Source organism: Dendrobates tinctorius, unplaced genomic scaffold (genome assembly GCF_039654945.1).
Source record: "Dendrobates tinctorius isolate UK_male_01 unplaced genomic scaffold, ASM3965494v1 ptg000102l, whole genome shotgun sequence".
Taxonomy (NCBI): Eukaryota; Metazoa; Chordata; class Amphibia; order Anura; family Dendrobatidae; genus Dendrobates; species Dendrobates tinctorius.
Window position 1 is genome coordinate 13,835,377 of NW_027361770.1, and position 26,109 is coordinate 13,861,485.

Genomic DNA, 26,109 nt, shown 5'->3' on the forward strand with positions numbered 1-26,109 from the left:
GTACAATCCTGGAACAAAGCCTTCCATTTGAGAATGCCTATAAGTAAAGCCATCTACCACAGGCATGAATTTGTGAAGCTCCCTGTTAATTCTTTTCCAAACTTTTTTACAAAAAAACATATTAAGTGATTGCCAAAGCAATCTGGGAATTATTTTGGAAAAAATAAAAAATGTATTATGAAACTGATATTTAATCCAAGCTATATCTTTTTTCATGTTGCTCAATAAATCTAAGGTCCTAGCATGCCCTATATCATTTCCCCCTACATGCAAAATAATCACGTCAGGTGGAGGAAGAGAACTAGCCAGTACAACTAAAACAGAACACAATTTATTCCATAACAACCCTCTACTTCCATGCTAGTATACCTGAACACTATCTGGCGAGAACAAGAGATTTTCTGTATAATTGCGTCTTGCCGTCCTCTTATGAGCCCAAAAAATGAATGAGTGGCCTACCACCCAAACTACTGCTGGGCTTAAAAGGGGGAAAAAAACAGAAACATTAAATATTCAGAGAAAAATGAGGTTTAATATATAACTGGTATTGGTATCTGTTAGATTTCCAGGGGCCAATTCTTTTAATGGATTGCTCACCCAAACCCATAAAGAAAGCTTCTGTGGCTGCCCCTATGAGAAATGAATGAGATGAAATTTTTTGATCATGTAACCATAATTTTTTTAAAGACCTTTTCAAAATAAAACAAAACTGATACCTCGTGGCTGGAGAACCTCCCATATGATTTAAAAGCTGACTAGCGTTTCCCGAACGCATGGATAGCCATCGTCGAAGAGTTGCCACTAGGCAAATTTCTCCGATCCCGGCATGATGAAGAACAATAACGCTACCTACACCATGTTGATCTGTTTTCGACTTCCTTAAAAGAAGCCTAGCTGAGGAATGAGAAACCTGAACATCAGAAGCCATCAAGCCAGAAACACCAAATTTGTTCTCTGCCATTAATTCTGAAACCCGTAATGCTGCAAAAAAGGCCAATATGAATGCAGTGCGAAAAAGCCATGCCTCGTAAAGTGAGCTACAAACTTTATCCAATACCGAGCATATTTTACAAAGTAGCTCTATTGATATAGGGCACCGACCATCCAGTTGAGAAGACACTTTTTTAAAACCTTTCAAAGCTTGTTTAACTGCAAAGAAACTATTCAAAGGTGGGCAACCCAATAATTTCAAAAAGAATGAAGTACTTGCAATTACTTTTGCTACCGACGAATAACACAAACTACAACGAAACATTGCTTCAACAAATAAAACCGCTGCCTGAGCAGAAACAGAATTCACTTTAAGACCATTAAATATACAAAAGGTATTCCACTCCTGCCAAGCAGCCACATAATCGGCCGAAGTTCTGGGAGTTATTGAATTTTGAATGCATGAAGGAACTATATTTAAATGATGCTCCATAAATTGTTCAGGCAAGATGATCCTGCTTGGTCGGCTTCTGGGAAAAACGATTTGAAAAGATGAATCTGATGTGAAGATAAAAATTCAACTGAAATATTCTCCTCTGCTTTGCTAGAAACACCTTTTAACCAAATATTATGGTGAAGACACACTAAAACAAAACGACGCAACAAGAGCGATGCCCAAACACATTTCAAAGTCATCGTATTCAAAGCTAATAAAATTCCCTTATCATTGGATGGACAGGAGGTAGTGAGGCTGATTTGATGGAGATCTGCCACCTGAGAATGAGGATGACGATTGGACCTCAGGAGTCTCAGATTGGATTTAAGACAGCCGACGCCCTATTCAGTTGCTGGTGATTCCTTCTGATTGTCAGGTCTTGATTCTCAGCTCTGTTCCAGTCAGCTCAAGCTAAGTTTCTCTGCTAATGTTCACACTTGATTTTATTGTTCTATTCAGTTTGTGTGGTCAGCGAGCCCCGGCTTGGGCTGTGCTGAATTTCCACTCTTATTTATCTGTATTTGCCAATTTGCTTTTTGTCCCATATTAGATTGGCCTCTTTTTGCTCTGTCTCAGAATATTTCAGAGTGCTGATATAGTGGGAGAAGTCTAGTGACTTCAGGGTTAATTTTGTTATCTGAAGTGTTGGACATTATTTCTTGCCTTGAAGCCTAACTCATCGGGGAGCTCTGTGCAGCAGGTTAAAATTGTCATCTCCTTGCTGTGCGGCGATCCCCAGGATTGGGCTTTTTCTCTGACACCTGAAAATCCTATTCTGACTAATGTGGATGCATTTTTTTCAAGCCTTGAGTTTGTTGTATGATGAACCTAATGCTGTTGATCAAGCTGAGAGAACCCTGTTGGCATTAAACCAGGGTCAGGATTCTGCAGAGATATACTGTCAAAAATTCTGAAAGTGGGCGGTCCTTACTACATGGAATGATAGTGCATTGGCAGCTCTCTTTCGGAAGGGTTTATCAGAGACCGTAAAAGATGTTATGGTGGGATTTCCTGTTTCCTCTGGTCTGGATGATTCTACGTCATTAGCCATTCAAGTTGATCGGCGTTTACGTGAACGTAAAACTACACGGGAAGCGCTGCCACCTTTTGAACAAACGTCTAAACCTATGCAATGTGATGGGGTTTTGTCTAGGGCGCAACGTCAGGAGTTTAGAAGGCGTAATAAGCTGTGTTTTTTCTGTGGAGACATCTCTCATACTATTTATGTCTGCCCAAAACGAGAGAAACGTTTTGCACACACATTTGCTGTGGGCAGTATACAGCCTAAGTTTATTTTGGCAATTACTCTGATCTGCTCCTTATTCACGTTTTCCACGAAGGCTTTTGTGGATTCAGGAGCAGCGTTGAATCTGATGGATTTGGACTTTGCTAAACGTTGTGGTTTTTCCATGACGCCTCTGCGGATGCCTATTCCTTTGAGGGGTATTGATGCTACTCCTTTGGCGGAGAATAAACCTCAGTTTTGGACCGAGGTGACAACGCGAATTGCCCCAGACCACCAAGAAAATTGTAAATTTTTGGTTCTGCATAATTTGCATGATAATATTGTTCTGAGTTTTCCTTGGTTGCAAACTCATAATCCAGTTTTGGATTGGAAATCTGGGTCTGTGGTGAGTTGGGGTTGTCAGTGTGTTCTTAGGGACGCTCCTGTTTTCTCCACCTCTCCTCAGTCTCATGATATTCCTGATTATCTAGCCGATTTTTCTGATGTATTTAGTGAGAGCAAGTCTGCATCTTTGCCTCCTCATAGGAGTTATGACTGTGTAATTGAGTTGATGCCTGGGTGTAAATTTCCCAAGGGTCGGCTTTTCAACTTATCAGTACCCGAACATGATGCTATGCGATCCTATATTAAGGAGTCATTGGAGAAGGGTCATATTAGACCATCCTCGTCACCTTTAGGTGCTGGTTTTTTTTGTGCCCAAGAAATATGGTTCATTAAGACCATGTATTGATTATCGTTCCCCTAACAAGATGACGGTTAAATATCAGTACCCGTTACCTCTGATGTCTGATTTATTCTCCAGAGTTAAGAGTGCCTGCTGGTTTACTAAGCTTGATCTCAGGGGGCATATAATCTTATTCGCATCAAGCACGGGGATGAATGGAAGACGGCGTTTAATACTCTGGAGGGACATTTTGAGTACCTGGTGATGCCTTTTGGGCTCACTAATGCCGCTTCTGTCTTCCAGTCCTTTATGAATGATATTTTCCGTGACTTTGTGGATAAGTTTTTGATCATCTATCTGGATGATATTTTGATCTTTTCTAGCGATTGGGATTCTCATGTGGAACACGTCCGGACTGTGTTCCGGATTTTGAGGGAGAATTCCCTGTTTGTTAAGAGATCGAAGTGCCTCTTTGGTGTACAGAGAATTTCATTTTTGGGATTTATCTTATCTCCATCGACTATTGAAATGGACCCGGCCAAGGTACAGGCCATTTATGATTGGGTTCTGCCTACTTCTTTGAAGGCCCTCCAGAAGTTTTTGGGTTTTGCTAATTTCTATCGTAAATTTACAGGTAATTTTTCTGGTATTGTCAAACCACTGACTGATCTGACCAAGAAGGGCGCTGATGTGCTGAATTGGTCTCCTGAGGCTATCTCAGCATTTCAGGAGCTTAAGTAGAGATTTACTTCAGCTCCAGTTTTACGGCAACCTGATGTCTCACTTCCATTTCAGGTGGAGGTAGATGCTTCTGAGATTGGTGCAGGAGCTGTTTTGTCCCAAAAAGACCCTGTGACTTCTAAGATGAATCCCTGCGCCTTCGTTTCTCGAAAGTTCTCCCCATCTGAACGCAACTATGATGTGGGGAATTGGGAATTGTTGGCCATGAAGTGGGCATTTGAGGAGTGGAGACATTGGTTGGAGGGAGCTAGACATCAAGTTGTGGTCCTCACCGATCACAAGAATTTGATTTATCTGGAGTCGGCCAAACGCTTGAATCCTAGACAGGCTAGATGGGCCTTGTTTTTCACGCGTTTTAATTTTGTGGTCTCTTTTCTTCCGGGCACTAAGAATGTTAAGGCAGAAGCCCTTTCTAGTAGTTTCTTTGCTGATTCTCTTATTGTGACCGAGCCTACTACCATCCTAGGTGAGGGGATAGTTCTTTCTGCCATTTCGCCCGATTTGAGATGCGCCCTGGAGGAATTTCAGGAGGATAAACCTGAGCGTTGTCCTATGGGAAAATTGTATGTTCCTGACCAGTGGAGAAAGAGCGATGTCTGAAATTCATTGCTCCGCGTTAGCTGGTCATCCAAGAATTTTTGGTACCAGAGATTTGGTGAGTTGGTCCTTTTGGTGGCCTGCCTTGTCTCGTGACGTCAGGAATTCTGTACAGTCCTGTGGGACTTGTTCTCGGTCTAAACCCTGTTCTCGTTCTAGTGGGTTGCTGATGCCCTTGCCGGTGCCCAAGAGGCCATGGACCCATATCTCAATGGATTTTATTTCTGATCTTCCTGTCTTTCAGAGAATGACTGTTATCTGGGTGATTTGTGATAGATTTTCGAAGATGGTCCATCTTGTACCACTCCCAAAGTTGCCATCTTCCGCTGAGTTGGTGCCCTTGTTTTTACAACAGGTGGTTTGGTTACATGGGATTCCTGAGAAAATTGTGTCCGACAGAGGAGTTCAGTTTGTTTCCAGATTCTGGAAAGCCTTTTGTTCCAATCTGGGAATTCAGTTATCATCTCCTCCGCGTTTCATCCCCAGATCAATGGACAGACTGAGAGAACAAACCAGACCTTTGAGTCTTATTTGAGATGTTTTATATATGCTGATCTGGATGATTGGGTCTCATTTTTGCCCTTGACCGAATTTGCACTGAACAATAGAGCTAGTTCTGCCACTTTGATGTCACCCTTTTTCTGTAATTTTGGGTTTCATCCTCGATTCTCTTCAGGGCAAGTGGAATCTTCGTCCTGCCCAGGTGTGGACACTGTGGTTAAGAGAATGCAGCAGATATGGGACCAAGTGGTGGATAAGTTATCAGTCTCTCAGGAAAAGGCCCAGCGATTTTCCAACCGGCATAGGACCATTGGTCCCCGGTTTAAAGTGGGTGATATGGTTTGGTTGTCGTCTAAGAATATTCCTATGAAGGTTGCATCTCCTAAATTTAAGCCAAGATTTATTGGTCCTTATAAGATTTTGGAAATTCTTAATCCTGTTTCGTTTCGATTGGCTCTTCCAGTTACGTTCAAGATCCATAACGTATTTCACAAATCTCTGTTGAAGAGGTTTGTTGAGCCAGTGGTTCCTATGGCAGCACCTCCTGACCCTGTGTTAGTTGAAGGCAATGTGGAATATGAGGTAGAGAAAATATTGGATTCTCATTTGGTTAGACGGAGACTCCAGTAGTTGGTCAAATGGAAGGGTTATGGTCAGGAGGATAATTCTTGGGTCTCTGCCTCCGATATTCATGCCAATAGATTGGTTCGTGCTTTTCACCGGGCCCATCCTGATTGGCCTGGTGGCGTGGATGAGGGTTCAGTGACCCCTCCTCAATGGGGGGGTACTGTTGTGAGTTCATTCTCTGGTTCACCAGTTGTGAGTTCTCCTTCCAGACTCCCTCTGGTGGTAACAGGAGGTAGTGAGGCTGATTTGATGGGTGGAGATCTTCCACCTGAGAATGAGGATGACGATTGGACCTCAGGAGTCTCAGATTGGATTTAAGACAGCCGACGCCCTATTCAGTTGTTGATTCCTTCTGATTGTCAGGTCTTGGTTCTCAGCTCTGTTCCAGTCAGCTCAAGCTAAGTTTCACTGCTAATGTTCACACTTGATTTTGTTGTTCTATTCAGTTTTTTGTGTGGTCAGCGAGCCCCGGCTTGGGCTGTGCTGAATTTCCACTCTTATTTATCTGTATTTGCCAATTTGCTTTTTGTCCCATATTAGATTGGCCTCTTTTTGCTCTGTCTCAGAATATTTCAGAGTTCTGATATAGTGGGAGAAGTCTAGTGACTTCAGGGTTAATTTTGTTATCAGAAGTGTTGGACATTATTTTGTTGGGTTTTTTGCAGGTTGCAGACAGTGTCTTTCCTTTCCTCTCCTTTCTAGTTAGTTTGGGCCCCATCATTTGCTCAGCCTATTTTCCTGCTTGTGTTTGTGTTTTCATCTTGTTTCACCGTCAATACATGTGTGGGGGCTGTCTATTCCTTTGGGGTCTGCTCTGGGGCAGTTAGTTTTCCCTTTTCTTGCTTTAGGCTTATTTAGTCCTCCGGCCGTGACGAGGTGTCTAGGTTCATCATAGGCACGCTCCACGGCTGCTGCTAGTTGTGTGGTAGGATCAGGGATCTGCAATCTGCATAGTTACCAACCTCTCTGGTTTTTCTGGGCTTAGCATGTTAGGTTTTTTCCTCCTCGGTGACCCATTCATAACACCGACCCTTGGGAAATTTATAACCGGGCATTAACTCAATTGCACAGTCATAATTCCTATGAGGAGGCAAAGACAAGGACTTACTCTCACTAAATACATCAGGAAAATCAGCCAAATAGTCAGGAACGTCTTGAGACTGGGGAGAGGTGGAGAAAACAGGAGTGTCACTAAGAACACATTGAAAACCCCAACTCACCACAGACACAGATTTCCAATCCAAAACAGGATTATGAGTTGGCAACCAAGGAAAACCCAGTACAATAATATCATGGAAATTGTGCAACACCAAAAATTTACAATTCTTTTGATGGTCCGGGGCGACCCGCATTATTACCTGGGTCCAAAACAGGGGTTTATTCTCCACCAAAGGGGTAGCATCAATCCCCCTCAAGGGAATAGGGGTCCGCAGGAGTAAATGGGGAAACCACAATGTTTGGCAAAGTCAAAATACATCAGATTCAAAGCTGCTCCTGAATCAACTAAGGCCTTAGCAGAAAATGTAGACAAGGAGCAGATCAAGGTAACCGCCAACAGGAACTTAGGCTGTACACTGCCCACGGCAAATGAGTGATCAAAACGTTTTTCTCATTTAGGGCAGACAGAAATTACATGAGAGGCGTCCCCACAAAAGAAGCATAACTTATTACGCCTTCTAAACTCTTGACATTGCGCCCTAGACAAAACCCTATCACATTGCTTGGGTTCAAAAGTTTGTTCACAAGGCAGCACTGCCTCTTTCGTACCTTTACGTTTACGTAAACGTCGATCAATTTGAATGGCTAATGACATGGAGTCCTTAAGACCAGAGGGGACAGGAAATCCCACAATAACATCTTTTATGGTTTCTGCCAGACCTTTCCGGAAGAGAGCTGCTAGGGCATCATCATTCCATTTAGTAAGGACCGCCCACTTTTGGAACTTCTGGCAATGTAACTACACAGCATCCTGACCCTGGCTCAATGCCAATAAGGTTTTCTCAGCTTGATCAATAGCATTAGGTTCATCATACAACAACCCTAGGGCCTGAAAAAACACATCTACCTTAGCCAGAATAGGATCTCCAGATGTCAGAGAAAAAGCCCAATCCTGGGGATCGCTGCGCAGCAGGGAAATGACAATTTTAACCTGCTGCACCGAGCTCCCTGATGAATTAGGTTACAAAGCAAGAAATAGTTTACAGTTATTCTTAAAATTCAAAAATTTTGACCGATCCCCCAAAAACACATCAGGAGTAGGGATCTTTGGTTCTACAGCAGATTATTGAGCGAGATAGGCAGAAATTGTCCGCACTTCAGCAGCGAGCTGCTCAACACGATCAGACAATTGCTTAGTTTCCATTAAGGAAAAAATCCTCCTACGGCCCCAGAGAAATAGAGGAAAAACTATATAAAAAATTCTGAGGAAACCAGAGAGATTGGTAACTCAGCGGATTGCAGACCCCTGATCCTAACAACACAACTAGCAGTAGCCATGGAGCATTCCTACGATGCCCTAGATGCCTCGGCACAGCCGGAGAACTAACTAAGCCTAAAGCCAGAAGGTGCAAATAAAGTCCGTGGAGCCTCATTTAAGAGTCTCAAACACAGGACTAGCCAGATCTTCCTCCAGGGAAGGACCCAGCCAAGGGGTGGCTCCTTTCAGAAACCACCATTACCACCATATTAAGTGTCCCTTTAAGTCAATATCCAGATCTTTACGAGTTTACAGATATGACAAGGGAAATACCAAGGCCTGGTATCCATCCACAGACAGCTGTTTCAGGGTGTTGCCCCTCATCAGTGTGGAGTAGGATTCTGGCTAGGTGGGAGCAATGCCTAGTAGACCAACATCACAAAACAATCACTGACCTCAGGGAGACCAGTCAAAGAAAACTCTGTGGCAGCCGGCAAAGGCGCTCAATCACAGTGAAATACTAGGTACATTTCTCCCTGGGAAATATGAATATGCAAATAAAGTCCGTGGAGCCTCATTTAAGAGTCTCAAAGACTGGACTAGCCAGATCTTGGCTGGGTCCTTCCCTGGGACCTCACTCCCACTGGATCAGCACTCTGGTGTGAACTGGAAGCAAAGCAAAAGATACTAATATAACAGGGGACTGAACAAACTAGCACAAGCTGTAACTTATGGAGCGGGGCCCAGCGCTGCCCCCAGCAGGGAGTACGCTGAACCCTCACAACAAAGCAGAAAGTAAAACAAAGGCACAACCAGATTAGATTCAAAGGATTAGCAAAAAAATCACTTAACTGAACCATACAGATCAGGCAGGAGACTGAAGAGCTCAAAATGCACAAGGAGGAAAGCACCAATCATCATCGTCAGGTGGCAAACTTCCATCAGACTGGCCAGCTCCACTACTCCCAGTAACCACCAGAGGGAGCTCCAGCTCAGAAGTCCAAGCAAGGGAATTCACCACACACCACCCTCGGTAAGCAATAAGATGCATGGGTTATAAGAAGCACCACCATTTAATAAAAAAAAAGGTTTTTTTTCCTATTTTTCTCCTCAAAATTTGGGGTGCGTCTTATAATCTGGTGAGTCTTATAATCGCACATGTGCTTTCTTGAGCAGGGGTCCTTGCGGGCACTTCAGAATTTTAACCCCTTAACCCCCAAGGGTGGCTTGCTTGTTAATGACCGGGCCAATTTTTACAACTCTGACCACTGTCCCTTTATGAGGTAATAACTCTGGAACGCTTTCATGGATCCCGGTGATTCTGACATTATTTTTTCGTGACATATTGTACTTCATTTTAGTGTTAAAATTTCATTTATATAACAACTTGCGTTTATTTGTGAAAAAAAACGGAAATTTAGCGAAAATTTAGAAAATTTCGCAATTTTCCAACTTTGAATTTTTATGCCCTTAAATCACAGAGATATGGCACAAAAAACTTAATAAGTAACATTTCCCACATGTTTACTTTACATCAGCACAATTGTGGAACCAAAATTTTTTTTTTAGGAAGTTATAAGGGTTAAAAGTTGACCAGTGATTTCTCATTTTTACAAGACCATTTTATTTAGGGACCACATAACATTTGAAGTCACTTTGATGGGTGTATATGATAGAAAATACCCAAAAGTGACACCATTCAAAAAACTGCACCCCTCAAGGTGCTCAAAACCACATTCAAGAACTTTATTAACCATTCAGGTGCTTCACAGGAATTTTTTGAATGTTTAAAAAAAATGAACATTTAATTTTTTTTCCACAAAAAAACTACTTCAGGTCCAATTTTTTTTTTTAATTTACCAAGGGTAACAGGAGAAATTGTACTGCAAAAGTTATTGTGCGATTTGTCCTGAGTATGCTGTTACCTGATATGTGGAGGGAACCACTGTTTCGGCGCATGGCAGAGCTCAGAAGGGAAGGAGCGCCGTTTTACTTTTTCAACGCAAAATTGACTGGAATTGTGATCGGACGCCATGTCACGTTTGGAGGGCCCCTGATGGCCTAAACAGTGGAAATCCACACAAGTGACCCCATTTTGGAAACTAGACCCCCCAAGGAACTTATCTAGATATGTGGTGAGAACTTTTAACCCTCAAGGGCTTCACAGAAGTTTATAACGTTCAGATGTACAATTAAAACATCATATTTTTTCCACAAAAATGATCTTTTCACCCCCAATTTTTATTTTCCCAAGGGTATCAGGACCCCAAAAGTTATTGTGCAATTTGTCCTGAGTATGCTGTGATACCCCACATGGGGGGTAAACCACTATTTGGGTGCATGGTAGAGCTCGGAAGGGAAGAAGCGCCATTTGACTTTTTTGGCTGGAATTGAGATCGGACGCCATGTCGCGTTTGGAAAGCCACTGATGTGCCTAAAAAGTGGAAACCCCCACAAATGACACCATTTTGAAAACTAGACCCCCAAAGGAACTTATCTAGATATATGGTGAGCACTTTGAACCCCCAAGGGCTTCACAGAAGTTTATAATGCCCGGGCGTGAAAATAAAAAAATCATATTTTTTCCACAAACATGATCTTTTAGTCCTCAATTTCTTTATTTTCCCAAGGGTAACAGGAGAAATTCGACCACAAAAGTTGTTGTCCAATTGGTCCTGAGTATGCTGATATCCTATATGTGGGAGAAAACTACTGTATGGGCACACGTCGGGGCTCAGAAGGGAAGTAGTGATGTTTTGGAATGCAGGCTTTGATGGAATGGTCTGCAGTTGTCACGTTGCCTTTGGAGAGCCATTGATGTGCCTAAACTGTGGAAACCCCCCACAAATGACCCCATTATGGAAACTAGACCCCAAAAGAACTTATCTAGATGTGTGGTGAGCACTTTGAAACCCCAAGTGCTTCACAGAACTTTATAACGCCCGGGCGTGAAAATAGAAAAATCATATTTTTTCCACAAACATGATCTTTTAGTCCCCAATTTTTTTTTATTTTCCCAAGGGTAATAGGAGAAATTGGACCCCAAAAGTTGTCCAATTTGTCCTGAGTACGCTGATATCCCATATGAGGGTGAAAACTACTGTATGGGCACACTTCGGGGCTCTGAAGGGAAGTAGTGACGTTTTGGAATGCAGACTTTAATGGAATGGCCTGAGGTTGACATGTTGCCTTTGGAGAGCCACTGATGTGCCTAAACTGTGCAAACCCCCCACAAGTGACCCCACTTTGGAAACTAGACCCCCTAGGGAACTTATCTAGATGTGTGGTAACCACTTTGAACCCCCATGTGCTTCACAGAAGTTTATGTGTTTGTTGATTTTAATATTTTTCTCCTTATTCATCTAACCTAGATGATGCTATCATTAATCATCTACATCCTTCTGGCAAGATGTCTTGAGGAGAATAGGTCGTTCTTTATTGAAGTCCACCAGAATTCATCAAGTTCTCTTCATTTTGAGCATACCTTATATATATTTATATGTTAGGTGGTCTATGAATTATATATATATATATATATATATATATATATATATATATATAATTAATGGGGAGGGTTATTTTGGTGTCTATAAATAATCTGTACACATGGGACTATTGTTAGCACTTTTTGTATGTAAAAATTAATTGATTACATGCAATATATTAATTATGCAGTAATGTAGTTTTTATTGTGTATATATGCACTTATTAATTAGGAGGAATTTTTCACATTAAGCTGTAAGGTTATATTGCAATTGCATTATGTAAGTATAGGCATGTAATTGTACTATATATATGTATATATGTATACATTATGTATGACATTTTTGATATTGTATTATATAGTCTTTATGGTGCACGTAAATCACTTTACCATTTTGTTTTTGTATTATTGTAATTTTTCATAGGCCAATATGTATGTACAGGTTTTTTCCGCTTATATATAGTGGCTGCTTTAGCGATCTCGACGCTGGGCTGTAGCGCATGCGCTGGTCATGACAACCTGGTGATTTCCTGCCTTGCTCTCCATAGTAACGTGTAGTGTTTACACTCACGTTCCAAGCGCGATGAGCAGGAAGTCACTTTACATGGAGGAAGTCTGCGGACTGGCACATGCGCAGTAGGAAGCTTATGACGCCAACATTGCGGTCAGCTATGTAGAGGGGTATTTAAAACCGTGCATTCCATAGAACACACATGCCCCTGATTGAAGAAGCCTGTGAGGCGAAACGGCGCTGTCGGGGTGGCTGTGATAGACCAGACCAGTACAAGGAACATATGTAAGTTCAGGAGATCATTATGCCCATAGATGACTAGCGTTTCATATGCAGCAACACTATGAGATTTAAGTGGCTAGCAGTTTTTCATGCAGCAAGTGAATGAACATTCCTAACGAAACTGAATCACCTTTTTTTCTGTGCCTTTTCAATACGGTGGCTAGCATTTATTTGCAGCAGGCAACTATTGGCACCTTTTTTATGCACTTTTCCTGCATATTTTGCACACAAAATCAATTTTATTGCGTTAAGCACTTTATTTTTCTGAGGTATAGGTGACTGGAATTTATATGAAATAAGTGAATGCTCATTCTGAGTGGCATTAGGCTAGTTTCACACTAGCGTTTATTCCACGCAGCGCACGGCGCCGCTAAGCCTCGCCCCCTGCCGACTCCCTGCCCGCCCCATCCGGTCATCGCCGCCTACTATCGCACATGGACGCTTGCGATCTGCGCACCCTATCTTTAGCATAGGGTGAGCAGATCGTGCGCTTGCCGTGCGCTAGTAGGAATTTGGCGTGTGCTGCGCATTTTTGAAGGTGCGTCGAGCGCGCCGAAATGCAACATGCTGCGTTCAGCGCACACGGGCGCACCTTCAAAAGTGCGCAGCGCATGCAAAAATCCTACTAGCGCACGGCCAGCGCACGATCTGCGCACCCTATGCTAAAGTTAGGGTGCGCAGATCGCAAGCGTCCATGTGCGATAGTAGGAGGCGATGACCAGATGGGGCGGGCAGGGAGCCGGCAGGGGGCGGGGCTTAGCGGCACCGTGCGCTGCGTGGAATAAACGCTAGCGTGAAACTAGCCTTATACACCATTTTCTCAACAGTTGATTTTTGTGCATTTAATAAAAGGCTGTGCTTTTTTCAATAGGGTGGCTAGCATTTTATATGCAGTAGACAATTATTGGCACCTCCTTGCATGTAGCACTTTTTTCATTGTGAATTTTGCACATAATCTGTCTATTACATCAAGCATTTTATTATAATGTTTCCAATCTATCAGACATGAGTTTTATGGTGTTTTCCTGTCATATTTTCTGATATGGTTTCTGGTCTGTGTATTATCATGGCATTTTGTGCATATTCCCTTGTTTATTTTATGTATTGAGTAAATAATACATTTTGAAGAAATTTTATTATCATGCTTTTTGCCTCTTTTTCTGCCATTTACTAATGGTAGTTATGGTTTATGAATTGCTACATAATAAGTAGAAATGTATTGATTTATTCCCTCTTAGTCACTAAAAAGCTTCATGCTTTGAAATATTCATTAAAATTATTTTCAAGATGTGAAGGCCAATTAGTCTGTTGGTTATTATCATTTGTTTTCCTGGCATTAATTGGCAAATTAAAACAATTTGCGTTCAAATCAATAGTGACAATTAGAGTTGAGCGACTTTTGGTTTTTTAGGGTCGCGTTTCGTTTCGTGAAACCCGACTTTTCCAAAAGTCGGGTCGAGCAAGATCGTCCGATTATAGGGAAAAGTCGGGGTCGTCCCGAAACACGAAACCCAATGTAAGTCAATGGGGAATAAAAGTCGGCAGTGAGAGGAGGACAGGAAACACACCTACAGTGCCCATTTGAATGCCAAAAGCATCAATTCTTCTTTCTTAAGCTTGTCAACCTTAATTAACTTCATAATACAAGTTACGCACTGAAAAATGGGGGTTATTTGGCTAAAGTTGTGGGGGGGGAGGGCTGGCTGCAGGTTTTCATGTGCCCTGGGCGAAAGAGCGCCCCTTTAACACATACCACAACTCATCATGCTCCGATACGGCAGAGAAATAGCGGTATAGTACAATGAAAAATACCTCACTTTTTACATCTCATGACGAGGCCCATCTATTTCTCCATACAGAATCATTGGTCCCATATAATGTTTGAAACAGTATATGATGAGCTCCACATAATGCTACAGTATATGTTGGTCCCCATGGATGAAGCTCCACTGTCTTATGGGCCCAAATAATGCTCCAAACATAATGGGCCCCATTTCTAATGCTCTAGTGTATAATGGGCCCTGTAAATGCTGCTCCAGTGTCTGATGTCCACCTTTGGAATGTTCCAGTGTATGGTGGGCCCCATCTATCATTCTCCAGAGTATAGTGCTCCCCAAAAATTGCTGTCCCAACATTGAAAACAATCAAATAAGTCTCCTCGCTAGGGAATCCCTGTACTTGTCTGGACAGGTGCTGTAGCTTGCTTAACAGCTCGCCAGCCGTTCTCACGCCCAGTATGGATTACACGTGATTGCACAAAGGTGAGAAAGGGTACCGTATCCCCAGATAACATGTATGGATAGCGTACACATTCAAAATATATGTCTCAGGAGGCAGGCTCAGACGGTGTTAGGCCCAGTATGGATTGCACGTGATTGCACAAAGGTTAGAAAGGGTACCGTATCCCTGGATAACATGTATGGATAGCGTACACATTCAAAATATATGTCTCAGGAGGCAGGCTCAGACGGTGTTAGGCCCAGTATGAATTGCACAAAGGTTAGAAAGGGTACCGTATCCCTGGATAACATGTATGGATAGCGTACACATTCAAAATATATGTCTATACAGCATGAGGCAGGCTCAGACGGTGTTAGGCCCAGTATGGATTGCACGAGATTGCACAAAGGTTAGAAAGGGTACCGTATCCCTGGATAACATGTATGGATAGCGTACACATTCAAAATATATGTCTCAGGAGGCAGGCTCAGACGGTGTTAGGCCCAGTATGGATTGCACGTGATTGCACAAAGGTTAGAAAGGGTACCGTATCCCTGGATAACATGTATGGATAGCGTACACATTCAAAATATATGTCTATACAGCATGAGGCAGGCTCAGACGGTGTTAGGCCCAGTATGGATTGCACGTGATTGCACAAAGGTTAGAAAGGGTACCGTATCCCTGGATAACATGTATGGATAGCGTACACATTCAAAATATATGTCTCAGGAGGCAGGCTCAGACGGTGTTAGGCCCAGTATGGATTGCACGTGATTGCACAAAGGTTAGAAAGGGTACCGTATCCCTGGATAACATGTATGGATAGCGTACACATTCAAAATATATGTCTATACAGCATGAGGCAGGCTCAGACGGTGTTAGGCCCAGTATGGATTGCACGTGATTGCACAAAGGTTAGAAAGGGTACCGTATCCCTGGATAACATGTATGGATAGCGTACACATTCAAAATATATGTCTCAGGAGGCAGGCTCAGACGGTGTTAGGCCCAGTATGGATTGCACGTGATTGCACAAAGGTTAGAAAGGGTACCGTATCCCTGGATAACATGTATGGATAGCGTACACATTCAAAATATATGTCTCAGGAGGCAGGCTCAGACGGTGTTAGGCCCAGTATGAATTGCACAAAGGTTAGAAAGGGTACCGTATCCCTGGATAACATGTATGGATAGCGTACACATTCAAAATATATGTCTATACAGCATGAGGCAGGCTCAGACGGTGTTAGGCCCAGTATGGATTGCACGTGATTGCACAAAGGTTAGAAAGGGTACCGTATCCCTGGATAACATGTATGGATAGCGTACACATTCAAAATATATGTCTCAGGAGGCAGGCTCAGACGGTGTTAGGCCCAGTATGGATTGCACGTGATTGCACAAAGGTTAGAAAGGGTACCGTATCCCTGGATAACATGTATGGATAGCGTACACATTCAAAATATATGTCTCAGGAGGCAGGCTCAGACGGTGTTAGGCCCAGTATGGATTGCACGTGATTGCACAAAGGTTAGAAAGGGTACCGTATCCCTGGATAACATGTATGGATAGCGTACACATTCAAAATATATGTCTATACAGCATGAGGCAGGCTCAGACGGTGTTAGGCCCAGTATGGATTGCACGTGATTGCACAAAGGTTAGAAAGGGTACCGTATCCCCGGATAACATGTATGGATAGCGTACACATTCAAAATATATGTCTCAGGAGGCAGGCTCAGACGGTGTTAGGCCCAGTATGGATTGCACGTGATTGCACAAAGGTTAGAAAGGGTACCGTATCCCTGGATAACATGTATGGATAGCGTACACATTAAAAATATATGTCTCAGGAGGCAGGCTCAGACGGTGTCAGGCACAGTATGGATTTGACGGCCCAGATTACACAGCGGAGGAGCAGGGAGAGGTAAAGATTGCAAATGCTGGGGCCCTGCCCAAGCAAGGGGGGCCCACTCGTGGGCGTCGGTACTGGCACTGGGCCCCTCATAGTACAGCGGTGTGTCTGACGGCGGGTGTGCACCACCACCGTCAGAGACACTTGATTGCACTATGAGGGACCCTGTGCCAGTGCCCGCGCCCAAGAGTCGGCCTACCCACCTTTCCAGGGCAACGGCACTCGCACGGTGTCGTGCGGTAGGTGGTGACCCCGGCCATGGGGGGGGAGGCAGCACAGTTAGGGAGTTTTAGAAAGTGGCATATGTTGATGTTGGACATTCAGCTGATGCAAAAGGCGAAATAGGTGAAGTACCAGGAAGAGGTGGACCAAAGCAAGCCATTTTTCTGTCACCCTATGTGTCATCAGGGGAAGGTGGGACAAAATCCTTGGAAACCCATGCGTGGTTCATTTTAATGAAGGTTAGATCATCCACATTTTGGGTTGACAGACGGGTCCTTTTTTCTGTCAGGATTGATCCAGCTGCACTGAAGACACTTTCCAATAGCACACTTGCAGCTGGGCAAGCGAGCTCCTGTAAGGCATATTGGGCCAATTCAGGCCAGGTGTCCAGTTTAGCGGCCCAATAGTCAAAGGGGAATGACCTGTGTGGGAGAACATCGATATGGGAGGAAAAGTAGTTTGTAACCATAGTTGACAACTGCTGTCTCCTGTCACTTTCCATCGATGCAGTATTACCAGTTGTGTGAGCGGTATTTGAAAAATCAGTCCACAACATTGTCATGAAACCCCTGTCTCCAATGCCACTTCTGCTGTGTGCACCACGAACACCTCTGCCAAGCTGCCCCGGCCCGTACGGCTCGTGTGAGAACCATCACCGCTGCTGTGTGCTGGGAATGCCTCAAGCAACCAATTTACCAGAGTTGCTTGTTTATTAGCCAATATTAGGTCAAGGTTCTCCTGTGGCATGATGTTTTGTAATTTGCCTTTATAGCGTGGATCCAGGATGCTGGCCAACCAGTAGTCGTCATCGTTCATCATTTTGGCAATGCGGGGGTCCCTTTTTAGGATCCGCAAGGCATAATCTGACATGTGGGCCAATGTTCCCGGTGTCAATGATGCACTGCGAGTGCTGGTTGGAGGAGCACTTTCTGGCAAATCCACATCCCTCCAGTCACGCACAAACCCTGTACCAGACCTTGCCACGCCAACATTTTCACTTGCCCCACGAGATGCATCCTCCTCCCCTAAGTAATCATCCCCATCATCCTCCTCCTCCTCCTCCTCCTCTTCTTCCTCCACCTCGTCCAGGAGAGGTCCCTGAGCAGACAATGGCTGAATGTCATCAAGGATTCCCTCCTCCTCTTCCTCCTCATCAACATTGGCTGCAGACGCCTGCTCCTTAAGGTGCGTCAAAGTTTGCATGAGCAGACGCATAAGTGGGATGCTCATGCTTAGGATGGCGTCGTCTGCGCTTACCAGCCGTGTGCATTCCTCAAAACACTGAAGGACTTTACAAAGGTCTTTCAGCTTCGACCACTGCACACCTGTCAACTCCATGTCTGCTCTCAAAGTGCCTGGCCGTGTATCCTCCCACAAATGCATTATGGCCTGCCTCTGCTCGCACAGCCGCTCCACCATGTGCAGGGTGGAGTTCCACCTTGTTGCAATGTCGATAATGAGGCGGTGGTTGGGAAGGTGGAGCAATCGCTGCAGCTTCTGCATACGAACGGAGTGTACAGGCGACCGGCGGATGTGCGCGCACAGTCTTCGCACCTTCTGGAGCAGGGCTGTTAACTCTGGATAATTTTTGAGGAAGCACTGCACCACCAGGTTCAAGGTGTGAGCCAAGCAAGGTATGTGGCTGAGTTTTGAAAGGGCTATGGCTGCCACAAAATTACGGCCGTTATCACTAACTACCTTGCCTGCCTCAAGATGTACACTGCCCAGCCATGACTCAGTTTGTCGCTTCAAGTACTCGGCCAGCACCTCGGCGGTGTGTCTGTCGCCCAAACACATCATCTGCAACACAGCCTGCTGACGCTTTCCACTAGCTGCTCGATAGGGGGACACATCGTGTGCAACAGTGGCAGCTGCAGATGGAGTGCTCGTACGACTGCACTCTGTGGACGAGCTTTCGCTTCTGGAGGAGGAGGAGGAGGGTCGAACGCCTACAGCCAACTGTTTCCTATACCATGGGCTAGGCAGCACTGTCCCACCACCGCTGTCCCCTGTGGACCCTGCATCCACCACATTAACCCAGTGCGCAGTGATGGACACGTAACGGCCCTGGCCATGCCGACTGGACCATGCATCAGTTGTGAGGTGCACCTTTCCGCTCACTGACTGCCTGAGTGCATGGACAATGCGGTCTTTCACATGATGGTGGAGGGCTGGGATGGCTTTGCAAGAGAAGAAGTGGCGACTGGGTAGGTCATAGCGTGGTACTGCATAGGCCATGAGTTCGCGGAAAGCTGTGCTTTCCACCAACCGAAAGGGCATCATCTCAAACGAGATTAGTTTGGCAATGTGGGCGTTCAAACCCAGTGTACGCGGATGAGAGACTGAGTACTTTCTTGACCTACTCATAGTGTCTGGGAGGGTGAGCTGGACTTGAGAGCTGCATATGGTGGAAGTAGCAGTGGACAGGGCGGACTGAGAGAGGGTTGATGATGGTGATGGAGTTGGTGTTCTTTCTGATGGCCTAGAATCAGTCTTTCGTTGATATAACAGTGGGATTCCCTGACTGCTGTGGTCTTGCAACGACACCTCAACATTTGCTGCTGTGCTAACCGGTGGGCTTACAGTGGGGGAAACAATGTAGCGTTGCTGACTACCTTCGTTGTGATCAGTTGCACATGTGGCACTTGAGGTTTGGTGTTGTGTCCACGCTTGCAAGTGCATGCTGGTTAAATGTCTAAGCATGCAACTGGTATTCAAATTTTTCAGATTTTTCCCTCGGCTAAAGGTCTTTGCGCACTTCTTACAGATAACCTTGGCCTGATCATGAGGATTTTGTTCAAAAAAGTGCCACACTGCACTCTTCCTACTTTGGCAGACATTTTGCGGCCTAGCACGCTGTGATCTTTTGACCCTCTGGACAAGCTGTCCAGCAACTCTTTTGATGTTTGGAACCTGTCTTTGGAGTGCTCCGGGCCTGCCAGATAACAGCTGTTGCGATGTCGATGTCTGCTGTGGATGCTCCTCATCTGAGCTATTGGAAGCAGCACCCTCTTCCCCCAATGGATGCCAATCTGGGTCAACAACTGGGTCATCCATCACCTCCTCTTCTATGTCATGTGCACCTTCCTCTGTGTCACCGTGTATGGTGGTATAGTGTGCGGGAAGGGGCACCTGAGTCTCATCAGGGTCAGAATCTGGCTCTGTACACTGCGAGGACAATGTAGTGCTCTGAGTGAATGTACCAGCAGAATCATCCATCAGCGGCTGTGCATCAGTGCACTCCATGTCAGATTCATCTTGGCCTGGGTAATTCACCATTTGACTTGATAATCCAGGCATGGTATGTGAAAACAGCTCCATGGAGTAATCAGTAGTATGGCCTGCGTCATCCTTCAATCTTGGTTGGGGTGAAGGACACAAGGAAAGGTGTGGTTCATGAACATGAGCCTCCAATGACGACTCAGTGCTTTTACTTTTTACAACTGAAGAAGAGGAGGCGATAGAGCTGGAGGCTGAGTCAGCAATGTAAGACAAAACTTTTTCCTGATGCTCTGGCTTTAAAAGCGGTTTGCCAACTCCTAGAAAACTAAGTGTTCGAGGCCTTATGTAGCCAGACGATGACGCAGGGTCAGCACATCCTGCATTCGGTCCTATTTTGCTCTTGCCACTACCATCAGATCCACCACCAACACCATCATTACCAGCTGCCAACCCCCGCCCAATTCCACGGCCTCTTCCACCAGCCTTCCTCATTTTTGGTAGAAATGTAGACAAAATCCAACAAACTATATAGTAATGTAAAACAAGGTACAAGGTGTCTATAGGACAGGGGAGATTTTGAATTTCTGCACACACTTTTGGACACTGGACACTTTTGGATTGTGTGAGGCCCACTGATATCTGAGCGCTATGTGACAGGCTCGATGGCACAGCTGTGACAAAAGTGACTAGAGGATAAGGGAGATTTTGAATCTCTGCACACACTTTTGGACACTGGACACTTTTGGATTGTGTGAGGCCCACTGATATCTGAGCGCTATGTGACAGGCTCGATGGCACAGCTGTGACAAAAGTGACTAGAGGATAAGGGAGATTTTGAATCTCTGCACACACTTTTGAACACTGGACACTTTTGGATTGTGTGAGGCCCACTGATATCTGAGCGCTATGTGACAGGCTCGATGGCACAGCTGTGACAAAAGTGACTAGAGGATAAGGGAGATTTTGAATTTCTGCACACACTTTTGGACACTGGACACTTTTGGATTGTGTGAGGCCCAATGAATATCTGAGCGCTATGTGACAGGCTCGATGGCACAGCTGTGACAAAAGTGACTAGAGGATAAGGGAGATTTTGAATCTCTGCACACACTTTTGGACACTGGACACTTTTGGATTGTGTGAGGCCCACTGATATCTGAGCGCTATGTGACAGGCTCGATGGCACAGCTGTGACAAAAGTGACTAGAGGATAAGGGAGATTTTGAATCTCTGCACACACTTGTGGACAGTGGACACTTTTGGATTTTGTGAGGCCCACTGATATCTGAGCGCTATGTGACAGGCTCGATGGCACAGCTGTGACAAAAGTGACTAGAGGATAAGGGAGATTTTGAATCTCTGCACACACTTTTGGACACTGGACACTTTTGGATTGTGTGAGGCCCAATGAATATCTGAGCGCTATGTGACAGGCTCGATGGCACAGCTGTGACAAAAGTGACTAGAGGATAAGGGAGATTTTGAATTTCTGCACACACTTGTGGACAGTGGACACTTTTGGATTGTGTGAGGCCCACTGATATCTGAGTGCTATGTGACAGGCTCGATGGCACAGCTGTGACAAAAGTGACTAGAGGATAAGGGAGATTTTGAATCTCTGCACACACTTTTGGACACTGGACACTTTTGGATTGTGTGAGGCCCACTGATATCTGAGCGCTATGTGACAGGCTCGATGGCACAGCTGTGACAAAAGTGACTAGAGGATAAGGGAGATTTTGAATCTCTGCACACACTTTTGGACACTGGACACTTTTGGATTGTGTGAGGCCCACTGATATCTGAGCGCTATGTGACAGGCTCGATGGCACAGCTGTGACAAAAGTGACTAGAGGATAAGGGAGATTTTGAATTTCTGCACACACTTTTGGACACTGGACACTTTTGGATTGTGTGAGGCCCAATGAATATCTGAGCGCTATGTGACAGCCAGGCTCGATGGCACAGCTGTGACAAAAGTGACTAGAGGATAAGGGAGATTGGATTGCTTTTAAAAAAGCAGTTTGCGGAGCAGTGGGTAAACAGCAATGCAGGAATGTCAGGAAGCCTTAGAAGGCAGCCCAACAACCAACACCACTGATACACCACTATATAGCCTCCCCTTGCACTGCACACACAGTGACTGGTGTGTTGTGCAGGCCAAATTGCTAGCAGCAGAAGCAGTTTTTTTTTCTTCTCAGCAGGACAAAAAAAAAAAATTGGGATTGCTTTTAAAAAAGCAGTTTGCGGAGCAGTGGGTAAACAGCAATGCAGGAATGTCAGGAAGCCTTAGAAGGCAGCCCAACAACCAACACCACTGGATACACCACTATATAGCTTCCCCTTGCACTGCACACACAGTGACTGGTGTGTTGTGCAGGCCAAATCGCTAGCAGCAGAAGCAGTTTTTTTGTCTTCTTCCCTGCCTAACGCTCTCCCTACAGAATCAGCAGCAACATCTCCCTATACTAAGATCGGCAGAAGTAAGATGGCGGTCGGCGTGCACGCCCTTTTATACCCCCTGTGACGCCCACCAAAGCAAGCCAATCACTTGCATGCCCTTCTGAAAGATGGTGGTGACCCGTGCCTATGTCATCACGTTGCCCACAGTGTCCGTGGATCCTGATTGGCTGAAAAAGAGCGCAAAACAAACTTTTGAAACGCGACTTTGGCGCGTAAGTCGCCGACCTCGTGGCCGACCTCATCCTAGGGTCGTGTTTCGTTTCATGAAACCCGACTTAGCCAAAAGTCGGCGACTTTTGAATTTTTTCGACCCGTTTCGCTCAACTCTAGTGACAATATCACCCATACTCTTTGCAGAGCTACATATTCTGTATTTGTCTGGCTTTATAAGTGTAATATTATAAGACACTCCAAAAGTAGTACAGAGAAGATGGTCACAAATCATAAACAGTGCTATCTATACTACAAAAGGTTTTCCAAAATGAGTAAAAGTTAAAAAATCATTCTGAAAGTGGCAAAATACCTACAGCACAACTTTTGCAGTATCTGTCAGAGAGCTTAAATAGGTGGTATGGTCTTCTGATAAAAGTCTGCAATCACACTATGTGACTGCTGACTTCTGAATTTAACAGCCTGTAGTGTGCATTCACCGATATTGCTAGTGAGAGCAGATGGTCATGTCACTGCAAGTATGTGATTTACACACTCCAACTAGACGTGCCTGGTTTATCTCAATACTGTCAGGATTCACCGATATTGCTAGTGAGAGCAGATGGTCATGTTACTGCAAGTATGTGATTTACACACTCCAACTAGACGTGCCTGGTTTATCTCAATACTAGTGAAGTGAGAGTGAGGGAAGTGAGAGAAGCCGAGTACTTCTAGTCTGCACGTGACTGTATGTATACTAATTACATTCTTGCAGTCATGTGACCGACCTCCCTATATCTACTATAGATCTAGAAGCTACGACTATGCATAAGTAATACAATATTGTTCTCTTTGCACATAGCTAAATATCAAATTTTAATATTAATTTCTGAATTTCCTAATTTCTATACAATGCATCTTTGCATGTATTAATCAAGTATAGCCTAAGGAGGACACCAAAAGCAATCCAAAATATGCCTACACATAAGGCAGAGGACAAAAAAAGATCAAGCGCAAAATGCTAATATAAATCATGTAAAGAAATTGTGCAAATGCGACCAGATAATAAAGTTAGTAAAATCCAAAAGTTTATTTAACAAGAAAATCATACAAAAATAATATACATGTACAAATACAGACCAGCGCACAAGACAGGTAATATGCAGAGGAGTATAGATGTGCATATGAGAGGTGATATCCATGGACTGAGGATATAAGTATATACACTGCTCAAAAAAATAAAGGGAGCACTCAAATAACACATCCTAGATCTAAATGAATGAAATATTCTTATTGAATACTTTGTTCTGTACAAAGTTGAATGTGCTGTCAACATAATCATACAAAAATCATCAATGGAAATCAAATTTTTGAACCGATGGAGGCCTGGATTTGGAGAGACCCCCAAAATGAAAGTGGAAACAAGTCAAAATGAAAATCAAAACAAGATAAAATTAAAGTGGAAACATGTCAAAATGATGCTCAGTATTGTATGTGGCCTCTACATGCCTGTATGACCTCCCTTCAATGCCTGGGTATGCTCCTGATGAGGTTGCGGATGTTCTCCTGAGGGATTTCCTCCCAGACCTGGACTAAAGCATCCGTCAACTCCTGGACTGTCTGTGGTGCAATATGACATTGGTGGATGGAGCGAGACATGCTGTCCCAGATGTGCTCAATCGGATTCAGGTCTGGGGAATGGGTAGCCCAGTCCATAGCTTCAATGCCTTCATCTTGCAGGTACTGCTGACACACTCCAGACACATGAGGTCTGACACTGTCCTGCATTAGGAGGACCCCAGGGCCAACCGCACCAGCATATGGTCTCACAAGGGGTCTGAGGATCTCATCTCAGTACCTAATGGCAGTCAGGCTACCTCTGGCGAGCAAATGGAGGGCTGTGCGGCCCTCCAAAGAAATGCCACCCCACACCATTACTGACCCACTGCCAAACTGGTCATACTGAAGGATGTTGCAGGCAGCAGATCGCTCTCCATGGAGTCTCCAGACTCTGTCACGTCTGTCACATGTGCTGAGTGTGAACCTGCTGTCATCTGTGAAGAGCATAGGGTGCCAGTGGAAAATTTGCCAATCTTGGTGTTCTCTGGAAAATGCCAAGTGTCCTGCGTGGTGTTCGGCTGTGAGCATAACCCCCATCTGTGAACGTCGGGCACTCAGGCCATCCTCATGGAGTCTTTTTCTAACCATTTGTGCAGACACATGCACATTTGTGGCCTGCTGGAGGTCATTTTGCAGGGCTCCGGCAGTGCTCCTCCTGTTCCTCCTTGCACAAAGGCAGAGGTAGCGGTCCTGCTGCTGGGTTGCTGCCCTCCTACGGTCCCCTCCACGTCTCCTGGTGTACTGGCCTGTCTCCTGGTACCGCCTCCATCCTCTGGACACTACGCTGACAGACACAGCTACCCTTCTTGCCACAGCTTGCATTAATGTGCCATCCTGGATAAGCTGCACTACCTGATCAACTTCTGTGGGTTGCAAACACTGCCTCATGCTACTGTACAGTACCTCTAAGGATGAGAGCAATGACAAAATACAAAAGTGACCAAAGCAACAGCCAAAAAGGATGAGAAAAGAGAAAAGGTCTGTGGTCCCCACCTGCAGAACCACTCCTTTATAGGGGGTGTCTTCCTAATTGCCGATCATTTCTACCTGTTGTCTTTTCCATTTGCACAACAGCAGGAAAAATTTATTCACAATCCATGTTGCTTCATAACTGGACAGGTTGAATTCACAGAAGTGTAATTGACTTGGAGTTATATCGTGTTGTTTAAGTGTTCCCTTTATTTTTTGAGCAGTGTATATATATATATATATATATATATATATATATTTCAGTCACTGGATGTCACTCAATTATATCTAATGGGCATTTGTTATGAACAGGTCACCGAGGAGGATGGCAAGATTAGGCTAGGCTACCAGGAAACCAGAAAGGTTGGTCACTTAGTGAATTGCAGACCGCTAATCCTAACAACACAGCTAACAGTAGTCGTGGAGTGTACCTACGATTCCATAGACACCTCAACACAGCCGGAGAACTAACTAGGCCTAAAGCAAGAAAGGTGAAATCTAAACTGCCCCGGAGTAGAACCCCAAATAAATAGATAGCCCCCAAACATATATTGTCGGTGAGACCAGATGAGGGACAAACACAGGCAGAAAATAGACTGAGCAAATGATTGGGCCCAAACTGTCTAGATAGAATAGGAGAGGAAAGACACTGTCTGCGATCACGCAAAAACCCTAAAAAATCCAACATGCCTGATGTACAAAAAACACTGAGGTGTCACGACCTCTCCCCCACTATATCAGCATTCTGGTGTAAACTGGTAGCAAAGCAAAAAAGACTAATATAACAGGGGACTGAACAAACTGACACAAGCTGTAACATATGGAGTGGG